The sequence below is a fragment of the Mixophyes fleayi genome, chromosome 6 (assembly GCF_038048845.1).
Source record: "Mixophyes fleayi isolate aMixFle1 chromosome 6, aMixFle1.hap1, whole genome shotgun sequence".
Classification (NCBI taxonomy): Eukaryota; Metazoa; Chordata; class Amphibia; order Anura; family Limnodynastidae; genus Mixophyes; species Mixophyes fleayi.
In genome coordinates this window covers 39,026,126-39,039,623 of record NC_134407.1, presented here as the reverse complement: position 1 = coordinate 39,039,623, position 13,498 = coordinate 39,026,126, and positions in this window count along the sequence as shown.

Sequence of the window (13,498 nt, the reverse complement as noted above, 5' to 3'; positions counted from 1 at the left end):
CCATGTAGCAGTTAGGGAACCTTGTTAATTCTCGAAAATGCACACAAAATAAATCAATACTGTACATTGACTACATGCATACGCCCCGTCTCCTCCCCGATCCGCCCCTGAATCATAGGCTGCCATAAGGGTCCACTTGAGGATGAATTGGATGTTGCTGTGTTCACTGGCGTATAGTCTGGTTTTGGGCACGTGTAGAGCGATTTTACGCAAAATACGGCATGTATCAGCATTTACGTTCCTTAATGAATCACGCCCAAAATCTCTGATATCCACTCAGACTTATAACTCGCTTTGCATCTTTGCCACCTTCAATTCACTTCTTTGACCACCTGCAACTCCTCACCCTTCATCACTCACAGTTCTGGATTTTGCCACTTACTTCAAAGACAAAATCAACACCATTTGACAAGATGACTAGCGAAGTCTCTGGACTCATCACATCATCTCACCCTACAACCTGACTCCTTGACCCTATTTCCTCCTAACTGTTCCCTCTCCCCCACTGCATGCCGACCTCTGGTTCACCTGTTCAACCTGTCTCTCTCCACTGGCACATTTCCATTCTCCTTTAAACATGCGCTCATCTCACTATTTCTAAAGAAACCATCTCTCAGTCCAACCTCTCTTTCAAACTACCGCCTAATTTCTCTCCACCTCTTTGTCTCCAAACTACTTGAGCAGTTTGTGTGTAATAGCATGTTTCACTTTCTCTCCTCTCACTCGACTCTCTCTGCAATCCACCTTCCGACCTCAACATTCCAGCTAAACTGCTCTCACTGAAGGGATCAATAATCTACTTACTGCAAAGTCTAAGACAGTATTAAAAGTAATCATATATGACAACCCAGACCTTACATAATTGTAATAGCAACAAAGACACCCTGTGCCATGTTGGGGTGTAACTTGAGGCTATGGGACTGATCATTATAATATATCTTCCTTGAGGATCCAGAATTAATGAGTCTGCTATGACTATGCAGCAGGATAGTCGTGCCTTTAGTTTTGCAATCTGATGTCTCACAGTAAGCCTGAGGAAAGGCCCAGTTTACCTGTCCCATATGTAAATGCTAGATGTGACTCTCTTGGAGCAATACAATATATGCTTTCTGACATTTGAAGTAATGTAGATCCATAGTGCGTGCTTGAGGGGTGTTCAGAACATTTACATATAGAAATGAAATTCTAAGGCTCATGGAGGGTTCTTATAGAAGTGATTCATCTTACATTTATTAGTTTGAAGGGTGCTCTTCCCAGCCAGATTGGGCAGGAAACGAGGAGAACATGGAACAGGTAGGTAGTAGCGGAAATTTTGGCAGAGGTTGAAAATAGGACCTGACAGACAGGTACTAGCATCAAGTTATCCAGTGTGGTACATCCATTGTACCAGAGCTGTGAGGGGGTAGTGGTCAATAACTGAGAGGGTAGAGGGTTGGGGAACCTAGGGAGCAAAACCTGGAAAGTCATGGGACCCACTCAAAATTTCTTACAACTGAACACTTAACATTATTTGTTCTTATATTTGTATAGCCTCATCTCAGTGGTAAATCATCAGTCAAGAACATTAGAATTGGAACAATATGTCAACCAATGTTTATCTTTCTGGTGGTTCAATATAGCACTTGAGTACATATAAGTTTTGTTTTTAAGGTATACATCATAGCTAGATAACTCAAACTAAGTGTGAGTCCTCCTAAAGTTCCCGAGGCTTTGTCAACAGGTATGTGCCCGTCGCAAGGACTGTTCTCTCTTTCCAATGGGTTTAAGTACTAGTTTGTGATTCTGCCAAGTCCCAACACATGGCAGAGCAAACATAAGTCTCACCAATACCACAACTCCAATTAAGTTGCAAAGCTCACAGTTTGCCAATGGAAAATATATACACATCACCTGCAGAGAAACAAAGAAAAGAGCAAAATACAATTAAAATATCACATTTATAAAGTCTACACAGCCTTAACGTATGCGTTCTGGGCATCTCCAATCAGGCCGTGGACCACTGTCGGAAGAGGCCTTCTAGGAGTAAAAGACTCTGGGATCATTTATAGATGAACATTATGTCTAGACCAATTTTGTAGGTCCTAGATTAGCTCCTTAAGAGACTCCTTGTGTGGATTCACAACACTAGCTCCAGATGACAGCTGTAAGAAAATAATTCACAGTGACAGCTACAAACACATTCTCGCAATCTCTGTAATCAGCACTCTGCCAAAGAACAGCAATCTAGCGAGTCCCCTCACCTTGACTACTGCACTGCTTTCTGTAGTCTGCAATCAGCCCTTCAGTGTAAAGATCAAGTCAAACAGAATAATTATCTCACCTGTTTGCAGCTTTATAAAGTCCCTTAAGTCTATCAAACCTTTGCAGGAGCAAAGTTTTGCTTTAGAGTTATCTGCTTTTCATTTAAGAAGACTTGTTTTGTTGGACTGTACATCACAATTTCAATCCTTCAGCTTCATCCCCCACAAGACTACCTTCTCTAATCCCCTGACATTGACTTTGTTTATCACTATTCTACCTTCTACAATTCTTTGACTTCAGCTTGTACTTCACGAGCCAATCCTCTCAGGACTAAGCAGCTTGGCCAGACGGTTTGTGTCTTTGATAGCAATCTCTGTTAAGTGTTTTTTTCCTGGAAGCTACCAGCACCCTGACTCCAGGTATGTGCTCACCTCCATTGATTCCAGCTCTGAGGCCTCCTGTTATTTGCAGTTGCCCCCCATTATGTGTTCCAAAGCTTTGGTGCACCTGAGTATAATGGTTCTGGTCATAGGATCACCAACTTCAGTTTTGGGATAAAAACAATATTGGTTTGTCAAGGTATTTGGTACATTCAAATCCAATGTGGTAGTCACTTTCCCGATAGTGACTACACCGACAGTGACTACACCTATATTTAAAATCCGAATACTTACACCTCAACATGGACAGAAACAGCAACTTACCATTACATGGGGACAGTAAATTCCTGACCCGATCTGTTCCCGATTCATGAAAATGATGTCACTTCAAAACACGACTGCTGTTAAAGTGCCAATGCACGGACCCGGCTTGCTATAATCTCAGGTAAGTAGTAGGTTAGGGTTAGAGTTTAGGATTTAGGGCTTATGGGTTAGGGTTAGGGGTTAGGGTTAACCTTACCGTCAAACGCCGGGTCCATGTATTGCTGCTTTAAAACTTAAAATGTGACAGTCGCGTTTTCAAATTACATCATTTTCAACTGTCGAGAACAGATCGGGTCTGGAATTTACTGTCTCTGTGTAATGATAAGTCTCGCGTCGGGGTGTCAGTCTTCAAATTTTAAATGTAGGTGTACTCACTATCAGTGTACTCACAATCATGTGACATATATGACCCACCTCTAATTCTAATAGCTGAATCAAACACTGCTTTTTATATTATACCATGTAATTACTGATTTTATGCTCAAGTTTTGCGAAAATTACTAAATATTGTATTAACTATTAAAATTGTATACATAGCACCTCATAAATGCATACAGCAAAATTTCATTTAATTGAAGCCACCAGGCCCTAAAGCATTTAGTTTAATAATCAATTTTTCTTCTGCCTGTTAATAAGATGTGACATCCATTGTTGTCCCTTGTATAGTCTTGTACAGTCAGGCTTTCATTCCCAAATCTCCACAGAGACTGCACTGACTAAGGTTATCAGTTGTCAATGATTTCATCACCGCTAAATCTAAATGCCATTACTCTCTTCTAATTCTTCTGGATCTCTCTGCTGCATTTGACACTGTTGACCACTCTCTTATCATACAATCGCTACAATCCCTAGGTCTTCAGGACACTGTCCTATCCTGGTTCTCATCCTACCTATCTAATGACTCTTTCAGTGTTCGTTTTCAGTTGGAGTGCCACAAGGCTCAGACCTAGGTCCTCTGCTCTTCTCTATCTATATCACTTCTCTTGGAAAATGAATAAGTTCCTTTGCATTTCAATATCATCTCTATGTGGATGATCCCCAAATTTATCTGCCCTCTCCTGATCTCTCATATTCTGTGTAGACGTCTTTCTGCCATTTCTACTTGGTTGTCCTCTCGCAGACTCATACTCAATCATTCAATAACACAACTAATAATATTCTTACCAGCCAACAGAAGTTACCTAGCTGGTATTTCTATTTCTGTTGACAGCATGACAATAATCCTTCCCCTCAAGCTTGCTGCCTCAGTTTGATCCTCGACTCAGAACTATCCTTTGTTCCCCATATCGATGTACATACTGTACATCGAAAAATATTTCCAGAAAATACAGATATCTCACTGATACTGCAAAAATTTTAATTCATGCACTCATCATCTCCCGCATTTACTTTTGCAATACCATCCTTACTGGTCTTCCTCGAATCAGACTCTCACCCTTATAATCTATTTGTCATGCAGTGATTAGATTGATTTTCCTTGCAAATCGCTCTTCCACTGCTGATCTGCTGTCTTACCAAATCCATTATAAAATACTTCTACTGACATATCAAAGCTGCACCAACATACATCTCTTCACTTGTCTCAAAATATCTTCCAACTTAACACCTCCACTCTGCAGAAGACCTGTATCCCTTATCCACACTCATTACCTGCTCCTATTCCAGGTTACAGGACTTTTTTTTGGGCTGTACCCATTGTGTGCAATTCCCTCCCTCACACAACAAGACTTTCCACAAGTCTTCAAACCTTCAAGTGGTCTTTGAAAATCAATCACTTCAGGCAAGTTTATCACATTCCTCAACCAGCCTCTTAACCTCCCTAATGTAGCCTATTATCACCCTCTACACGGTTCACATAAAACTTACATGTGCCCTTTCTATACTCAATCAACCCTCTGGCCCCTGACCAACATCGCTGTGTGAATGGATCATATAGGCCACTAAGCACTTTTTGCGTTTGCATATTCCTTACAAATATGTAGCACTAACCTCATGTATCAAACCCATATTGTTCTGTAGATTGTAAGCTTACGAGCAGGACACTCTTACCTCTCTATATGTATCATCCAGTCTCGTTTTATTAATGTGTTGTTCCTAGTTGTAAATCGCTACGGGATATGCTGGCGCTATATAAATAATTGTTAATAATAATATTGTACACCCATGAACTTTACGCACTTTGGCTTTGTATTGTATTGAGCAGAAAAATTATCCATTAAACATATTCTGTAACCTGCATCATAATTTGAATTTATGATACAGCTACAGTGGTCTATTTGCACTAATGTATGTTGCTTGGTTTTTCCCCACATTGCCTATATTTGCAGGGACACCACAAAATGTTAGGAAACAAAGGGAAAAGAGAGGCATCCTAATAGTTTAGTAATAAGTTGGTAAATTGTCTTATACACCCATATAGCACAATGCAATCTATTAGCTGGAATGATTTTATCTGTCCTCCAGGATTTAGGAATCCCACCAGGTGGTAGAATGATATATAATTTCTTCGGGCCTCATTAATGAAGGCACAAGCAAAGAACATAATGTGCATACGGACATCCGTATTTAGCTAAAAGCGGATCTGAGAAAATATTTCTTGCTGAATAATCGTGTATGTAAAAAAACTTTTTAAGTTATTTTTTTTCACAAAATACATCTATTGAAATGTTCTCAATGTATACTTTATATAAAATGACTTTTTAGTTTCTCCTAATTGCAAACACATGTTGCGGCATACATCATCATCATCAGCAGCAGCTATTAATATAGCGCCACTAATTCCGCAGCGTATACATGTCCGTCAGCACTATCACTCTGCACTTATACCAGCCCTGTAGCTGGTGCAAGTGATACGCCTAAAATCACTTAGCTCAGAGATGTGCAGAGCTCGAATTGGATGGATATGCCTGTCCTCAAACTTGGCACGCCCGTGCTGTACATTGACTACGAGCATACATCTCTTCTCTCCCCTGTTCTGCCCATTAAATTTTAGGCGATTCGAAGTGTCCTGTGCATTCAAACATTAAATGGATGCACTTGCAATCACTGACGTACAGTCCGTTTCTGAGCAAGCGCAGTGCAATTTTACGCAAAATTGGCACCAATCAACCACGTATAATTTATTGTTTTATTTTTTATATATAAATAATCCTATTTCTTCCTTATCATTCCACTTTTTATTTATCATAAAATATAACAATTTCACAAGCATTGCACCATGCAGAACTTTAATGAAATTCAATAAACTTTTTTTTCCCCTCCTTAACTTTTAAATGAGTGGGCTGAGTGAAGTTACTTCCACGTGTGCTGCTGGAAAAAGGGATTGGTGAGCAGAGCTGATTTTATATGCTACCACAACGCCGGACATGACGTAGCTCTCCCCCTCTCTTCGCTTCCTTTGCTAAAACGTTTCTGACAGCCCAGAATTCAGCTTAAAAAAGATATATTTAAAAACTATTGCTGGCGCTAACAGAAGAAAGATTGTTGGATATTTGTACGGCCTCAATCCTTGTTAAATAGGCTTCCTCATGCTCGGCAATCTCTGGAGGGACCTGGCAAACTTATCGCTAACACTGCTATCACCGGCAGTGACCCCTTCATGCAAAGGACGAAGCTCTATCTCTGGCCAAAACAACCTTTAATAAATAGAACTCTAAGTTTTAAGACTATATGACTGTGTTCTACCTTGTTGCATTTATAACTGAACTGTGCTGCATTGCACATATAAATATAATCGCCCTAGCATATCTGTGTATTACTTCCTCAAATAATAATTTGCTCACTTAAGCTTAATTTTTTATGTAGTTGTTTGTTGTTTTTTCTGTACACCATCTACACTAGTTGCCTTTCTATAAAGGAAAAGCTTAGTTGAGGAAGGAAGTCAATTATCTCAAATTATGCTCACTAAGTCTATTATCTCCAGAGTCTGATCCTTGAGAAAATTTGCTGCTCCTATGTTCTATATGTCAGACACTTATTAGCCCTTATTGGTAGGCTACACTTTAAGCAACCTTGGCTTTATCCCATGTGATTGCACTATGTTTTGCTATAATTGCTTGTGTTTTATTTATACCTCCAAGAGCTCTTTGTATGATGAGTCTTTCACATAAACAACTTGTCTACCTTCAGTAATCATAATCACTAACCTTTAATTGTATGGTATATCTAAAGTAGGGGCTATTCATGACCTCAATCCCTGATAATACTGCTAGTCAAATTTATGTTCCTTAGTGCCAAAGGTCAAAATAGCCATGAAAAATGAAATCAGTTACTATGATTTCTTCACCAAGGAAATGTGGTCGTGAATCTTATCCAGTAGACATTTAAAAAAGCAAAAAATAAACAAAACAGGCCTATGCTTACCATAATCTTTTACGATGATTACAATATGAGTAAATCCAGAGGCACTTTGATAATGGTTGTGAGCCAACTGAGAGGTTCTTGTACTGATAAAGTAGGGAGATATCAACTTATCAAAGGCGTTCTAACAGACAAGCTTTATACAAATGTGTATATGTCCAATACTGTTTACATTTACTAAATGTTACTGGATTTACAGGAAAGATTATTTGTTTCAGGAGATGTCTTTATTAAGGTATTCAAAGCTCCCTTAGATTTCCACAGGCAAATCTACCATTCCATAAAAAGTTATAGCTCAACTTTCTTTATTGCATATGATAAAGATACTGTTTTCAGCCTTATAACATGTATTGAAGGTTAGATTTATTGTCTGTGCACCAACATTACTTACACCACACTCAAGCGGTATAATAGGTATGTAGTGAAATAACATGTACAGACAAGGTACATGTGTCACTCATTCCTGAAGAGGAGACAATGATCCTGGAGGTTTAATGTCTCATTGCTAAACACTATGAACATGGAAATCATCAACTCTACCCTGTTCAATTTTTCAAGGACAATGATAAGCCTGATGTAGCAAGGATGGCCATCTGGGAGGCTCATTCGTGAATGTTAGAGGCCATTTGATAATATCAGACTCAGCAGTAAAAAAGCAAAGGGAACAAGAAACTCAACTTCATGACAGTCAAATTAAAGTTCTTGAAGCCCATAATGTTCCACGCCTCCCTCACAGAGCTGGCTGAGCTATGATTGAAATATACGTGAGTAGTCACCTTTCCAACAAGGTAATGAAGCAACTGGAGGAACCATTCTCCATCAAAGACTAACAAGAAGACTTAAGGGAAGATTAAATTCAGAGTGACATGTCTACAGAACATCCAAGGTGACACATTGCGCCAATGTTCTGACTGGAATCTTCACTCATTGTTTTTCCGCACCCCATAACAGTGAGCTATCAGCCATCAGATATAATCATAATACGGGAGCAAGAATGGGAAACCACAACCAAAAACTCACATTCAATACAGATGACTTCCGTCCTCTATCATAAACCCACAATTATCCCTGCCAAGCCTGGTGGCACATTCAATGCAGCTCAATGTTCAGATGCGCCTCTTGCCAGCAATGGGGTGCGAGAAAAAATGAGTGGAGATTCCTGCCATAACATTGGCGCAATGCGTCTCCATGGCCGTTCCGGAGACACCTCGCAACAAATTGAATCTCCCCCAATATGTACAAATCTAAAGCTCTAAACGTGTCAATATTCCCTGTGTAGCAGAAAAAGCTGAAAACAAACTTTAATTTCAAATAGTCATGTTAGAAGTCACCTAATTTGGGGTGAAGGTCATCTGAGACTTTTTACAGCTAAGAAACTTTCAACTATTCTTCAAAGAAACTTCTAAGACCTTACTTGTTGGATGGGTCATATGGGGTAAATAAGATTAATATATTTCCGTTGTTTCATTACCTTTTCCAAGCACGTCCAGTTTGGATCTCTACTCTCCAAACGGCCATCTGAGATATCAATATGCATCTAGCATGGTAGAAAGCCACAGATAAATATGTGCGCACTGCAGGATCCAAAACTACAGGTTACCAGGTGGCTGATATCTACTATGTGGCTACATCGATACTTTCTCAGAGCACTGTCCCTTGGATTTCATTTAAACAAAAACATTAATTGTCTCGCTCCACGTCTCCTGAATCTCACCTCATACCTACAACATGTACTCTTAAATTTTCACCTTGTCTAATGGGCAGATTATTAAGAGAATGGGCATCTGCTGGAATTGGGAGAATTCCACATTTGATAGTTGTTGGGAAATCAATTCTCTTTCCTGACGTTCCTAGAACAGAGGGATGAAATGGCCTCTCTGAGCCACGTACAGCTCAGTTATTCTTATGCTCTCAGCCAGACCAAACACACTTCTTACATCTCTTGCATTCTCTAGAGTGAATGATTTATACAGGAATAGTTCCACAACATGGACTTTATAATATATTATTACAGATGGACTGTCTTCATTTACTGCATCTTGGAATAAGGAACTGTAGACAGAAGTTGGATGTTAACAGTGGGAAACTATTGTTGGTCTATCTTTATGGGGCATATTCAATTGTTGGCGTGACATGTAAAAGTAACGCGCACTGTGCGCTATTACCGTCATTACGGTAATAGTGCGCGTAAATACCGTTATTACGGTACCTTTAACGCTGGATTTGCGAGCTGAAATCCGGCTTAGTATTACCATAATACCTTTAACGCCGCGGGACAATCAAACAATTGAAAATGCCCCTATAAGTGTTGAGTCCACTAGATTATTAATTTAATAACTTGGTGCGGTTAACCTCCCTACCTAAACTGTGGGTTTGTAAAAGTGGAGATCTTGCCTATAGCAACCAATCAGATTCTAGTTATCATTTATTTAGTACATTCTACAAAATGACTACTTGAATCTGATTGGTTGCTATATGAAACATCTCCACTTTTTCAAACCGTAGTTTAGTAACTATACCCCAATGAGTTAGAACAGTGATTCACAAAAGCCGTACCTGGGTCTGCTCCTTCCTGCTTTATTGTAAAATGTGTTTGTTATAGCTTGTAATACCTGTCTATAATGTCTGCGGATATATTATTACAAACAGGTGTCTCTTTATATGATTAAATGTATGTTTTAACTTATTCCTGAGAATAAAGGTAATGTGCGGCCCTTTGGGAGTTAGTTGGTTGCACCATGCGGACCCTGACTTATATCAGGCTGCCTATAACTACATTACAGACTAGATACCAGGAACAGACTGATCCTGTTCTCTGAAAACAGAGAAGTATTTAGGTAAAAGTTACAAATATTTGCCACTTCCTGTCCTGTAATAAATTCCTAAGAAATAAACATTTGAGGTTAGAGTACCTCTCATGCACTTTGGGGTCTATTTATTATACTTAATTTACATGTAAATTGTCTGAAAGCAGCTGTTTTCCGGGAATGGACACAACTATTGTCCTTATCTATCAAATCTGCATCGCAGAAGATATCATAGATATCTGCTGCTTTGCATCTGTCTTCGTTTCATTGAGCACTCCCCATAAAAGTGTATGGGGACTGCTCAGTAGCGCTATATATCAAGAGCGAAATTAAAAAAAAGCTGGCGTATATTAACATAATTGAAAACTTTCACTGCTGTCAGCTCTGCTCCGAAGACCATAGCTGGACAGCGCATGTGTGGAGGGATTATGTGATCCCTCCCAATCTCACTGACTGCTGTACTGTTCGCTGTGCGCATGTCCGGTAGCTTCGATCGGCGCATCCACGCAGGAAATGAAAGGAGAAACGAAGAGGCCACCCAGGATTGCATTACAGGATTGCCGTGGTAAGTAATTTTTTTTATGGTTATCGGAACTGCTGTGCACGTTTTTTTAGAAATATGAGAAATAGTTCAATCGCTATCAATGCGATAAGGATTGAAAACTATTTTTCATTTTTTGCGGTTCTTGTTAAATATGCCCCTTATCACTCTACAACTATGTGTCCATCTCTTTCTGATCTGCCTGTCTGCTTCATGTAGATAGTATGAATATTTATAGATTACTTTGCAACCATGTTCCAGAAAGGAAATAGTAAAAGTTTTTTTTTCGGTCCTATCTCCTGCAGCGAAATAAAACCAGTCCCTTTCCTTTCGACTCTATTAGATACTCAATCTGTAACTCTTAGCAGTGCGTTTTCTTAGCCATCAATATGACAGGCAGGCAATATTGCCTCATCTGTCATGATTTACTTAATGTTTTCTGAATATAGTAAGATTTGATTAAAATTTAATGCAAACATATCATATCACGCCACATATATTATTGCATCCATCAATCAGGTAACTGAAATAATGAAATGTTGATAGGTTTTGGGTAAAACAGAGCCTAATTCTCTGTGTGTTGTCTGAGTGATTAACACAGAGATATCGAGAGTCAGTTGGAAAAAAAAAAAGATTCATTAATATGCATTAGTTTCCGGTCTTCAATGCATCATCATAGATGTGTTAACTGTAGTTAAAAATGATTTTTTAATTTATTAAACACACAAGATATTAATACGCAAGATAAATGGAGACTATTAACTTTTATAATGACAGAATGAGACTTTAATGTTTGGAACATAATACATATTTGGAAAAATTGAGCACACTAATAGATTAGCTGCTGTATAGGTAGAAAGATTAATGCTTTTATGGGGATTTGGTAATAAGGTTATGAACGAAGGCAGTTTCTCAGAACAAATAAAATATGTTTATTGAAGTTTTATTTAAGTGACTGTTACATTTATCAATTCACAGCTATCTAAAAGTACCAGGGCAAGGCTTTTTCTAACTTTTACTGAAGTAATCTCTGTGCTTTTAATGATTATATTGATACATATCATATTTTACCGTTTCCAGCTCCTTGGTACATACTGTTTTCAAATCATCATCATCATCTATTTATTTATATAGCGTCATTAATTCCGCAGCGCTGTACAGAGAACTCACTCACATCAGTCCCTGCCCCATTGGAGCTTACAGTCTAAATTCCCTAACATGTACACACACAGAGACCGAGATAGAGACTAAGGTCAATTTTTAAAAGCAGCCAATGTGTACTAGTATGTTTTTGGAGTGTGGGAGGAAACCGGAGCACCCGGAGGAAACCCACGCAAACACAGGGAGAACATACAAACTCCACACAGATAAGGCCATGGTCGGGAATTGAACTCATGACCCCAGTGCTGTGAGGCAGAAGTGCTAACCACTATGTTACAGAAATGCTTTCTACTTAAACGATCATAGTAGTTTTATCGTATAGTGATTAATTTGTTAGTTTTATTTGGTCAAATTTGAAAAATCATTAATGGCATCTCTGGCTGTGATGAGCCTGTGACGTAATGGTTTGTTGATGGCAAACAGCTGGTTCTGTATCATAAGGAAGTTTTAGGGCTTTTTGAGCAGGTTGCATTCCTGGAAACACCACATATATACAGTCCTCTGATTTCCAGGTCTGCACATAGACCCAGGCTTAGCTTGGCAATAATAGAGGAGCAGCAAGGCTGCCCTTGTGTAACCAAAGGAATAAAGCTAGGGGAGCGCCAATAAAATTGGTATAAATTTAATCACATACTAAAATTAAAATTGATGTTATTAAGCATACAATTGAGTTAAAAAAAAAAATGATATACCGGTATATAACAATTGGCTACAATTTTTGCTGATAAGGTATATACCTTCAAGAACTAGTGTCCATAGACTCTCGAATCACATGTGCCAAAAATAGCCTTCCATAGCCTAGCACATCAGCCATTATCCTCCAAATAAATAGCTTATTTCAAGAGCCAATATGAGAAATAAAGATGGTATTTATAACCTCTCATTGAGGCTTCAATAGATTCCAAAGGAGAGAAATGAAAACTTCTTAGCCGCAGTCTATCTATTCAGGAACATTAGGTAAGACTCCACTTTATGTGAATAAACACAAAAGTACTTTCTTATAATGGATCTAATTCAGAGACACAAAGTCTCATTGCCACCATATAACTTCCCAATGTCCTCTTTTGTAGATTCTCATGCCTCCATAATCAAAACCCCAAACGGGATTAAATAATATTAAAGTCTCCAATATGCACTTGAAGATTTGCACTTATCTGTAATAAGGAGGAAGGCTGTCCAGATGTTTTGTTGTCACTTGCTCTCTCTTGCTTCTCAACTAACAAGCAGGCAATGTTGTTCCGGAAAACAAATGACATCAACTAACGCGTTTCTCCTTGTGTAACCACTTTAAAGAGCAATTCTAGTCAATGTTTGGCATTAATATACAGCAAAGGCTATACATTACTGAGCTGAATAATAGATATGAAATAACTGGAGTATTTATACATAACTATTATGTTCACCATGCCTCATTCACTCCTCTGCAGCATGTTGTCATGTTACCAGAAAGGTGCAACGAAGCACCCTCCCCCTAACATGATATGTTTGCAATAAATAGGCAGAGTTTGCTGTGTACATTGTGTTGATTGGTTGATTCATATACAGATGCAGGACAAGTGACTAACAGTAATTTATATGCCTGCAGAATCAGAGCCGTCTTCACGCATGAGCACGCTGGGCAGTTGCCCGGGGGTCCCACAAGCATCGGCGCCCCATAGAGTTGACAACTTATCAGTGTATTTTTC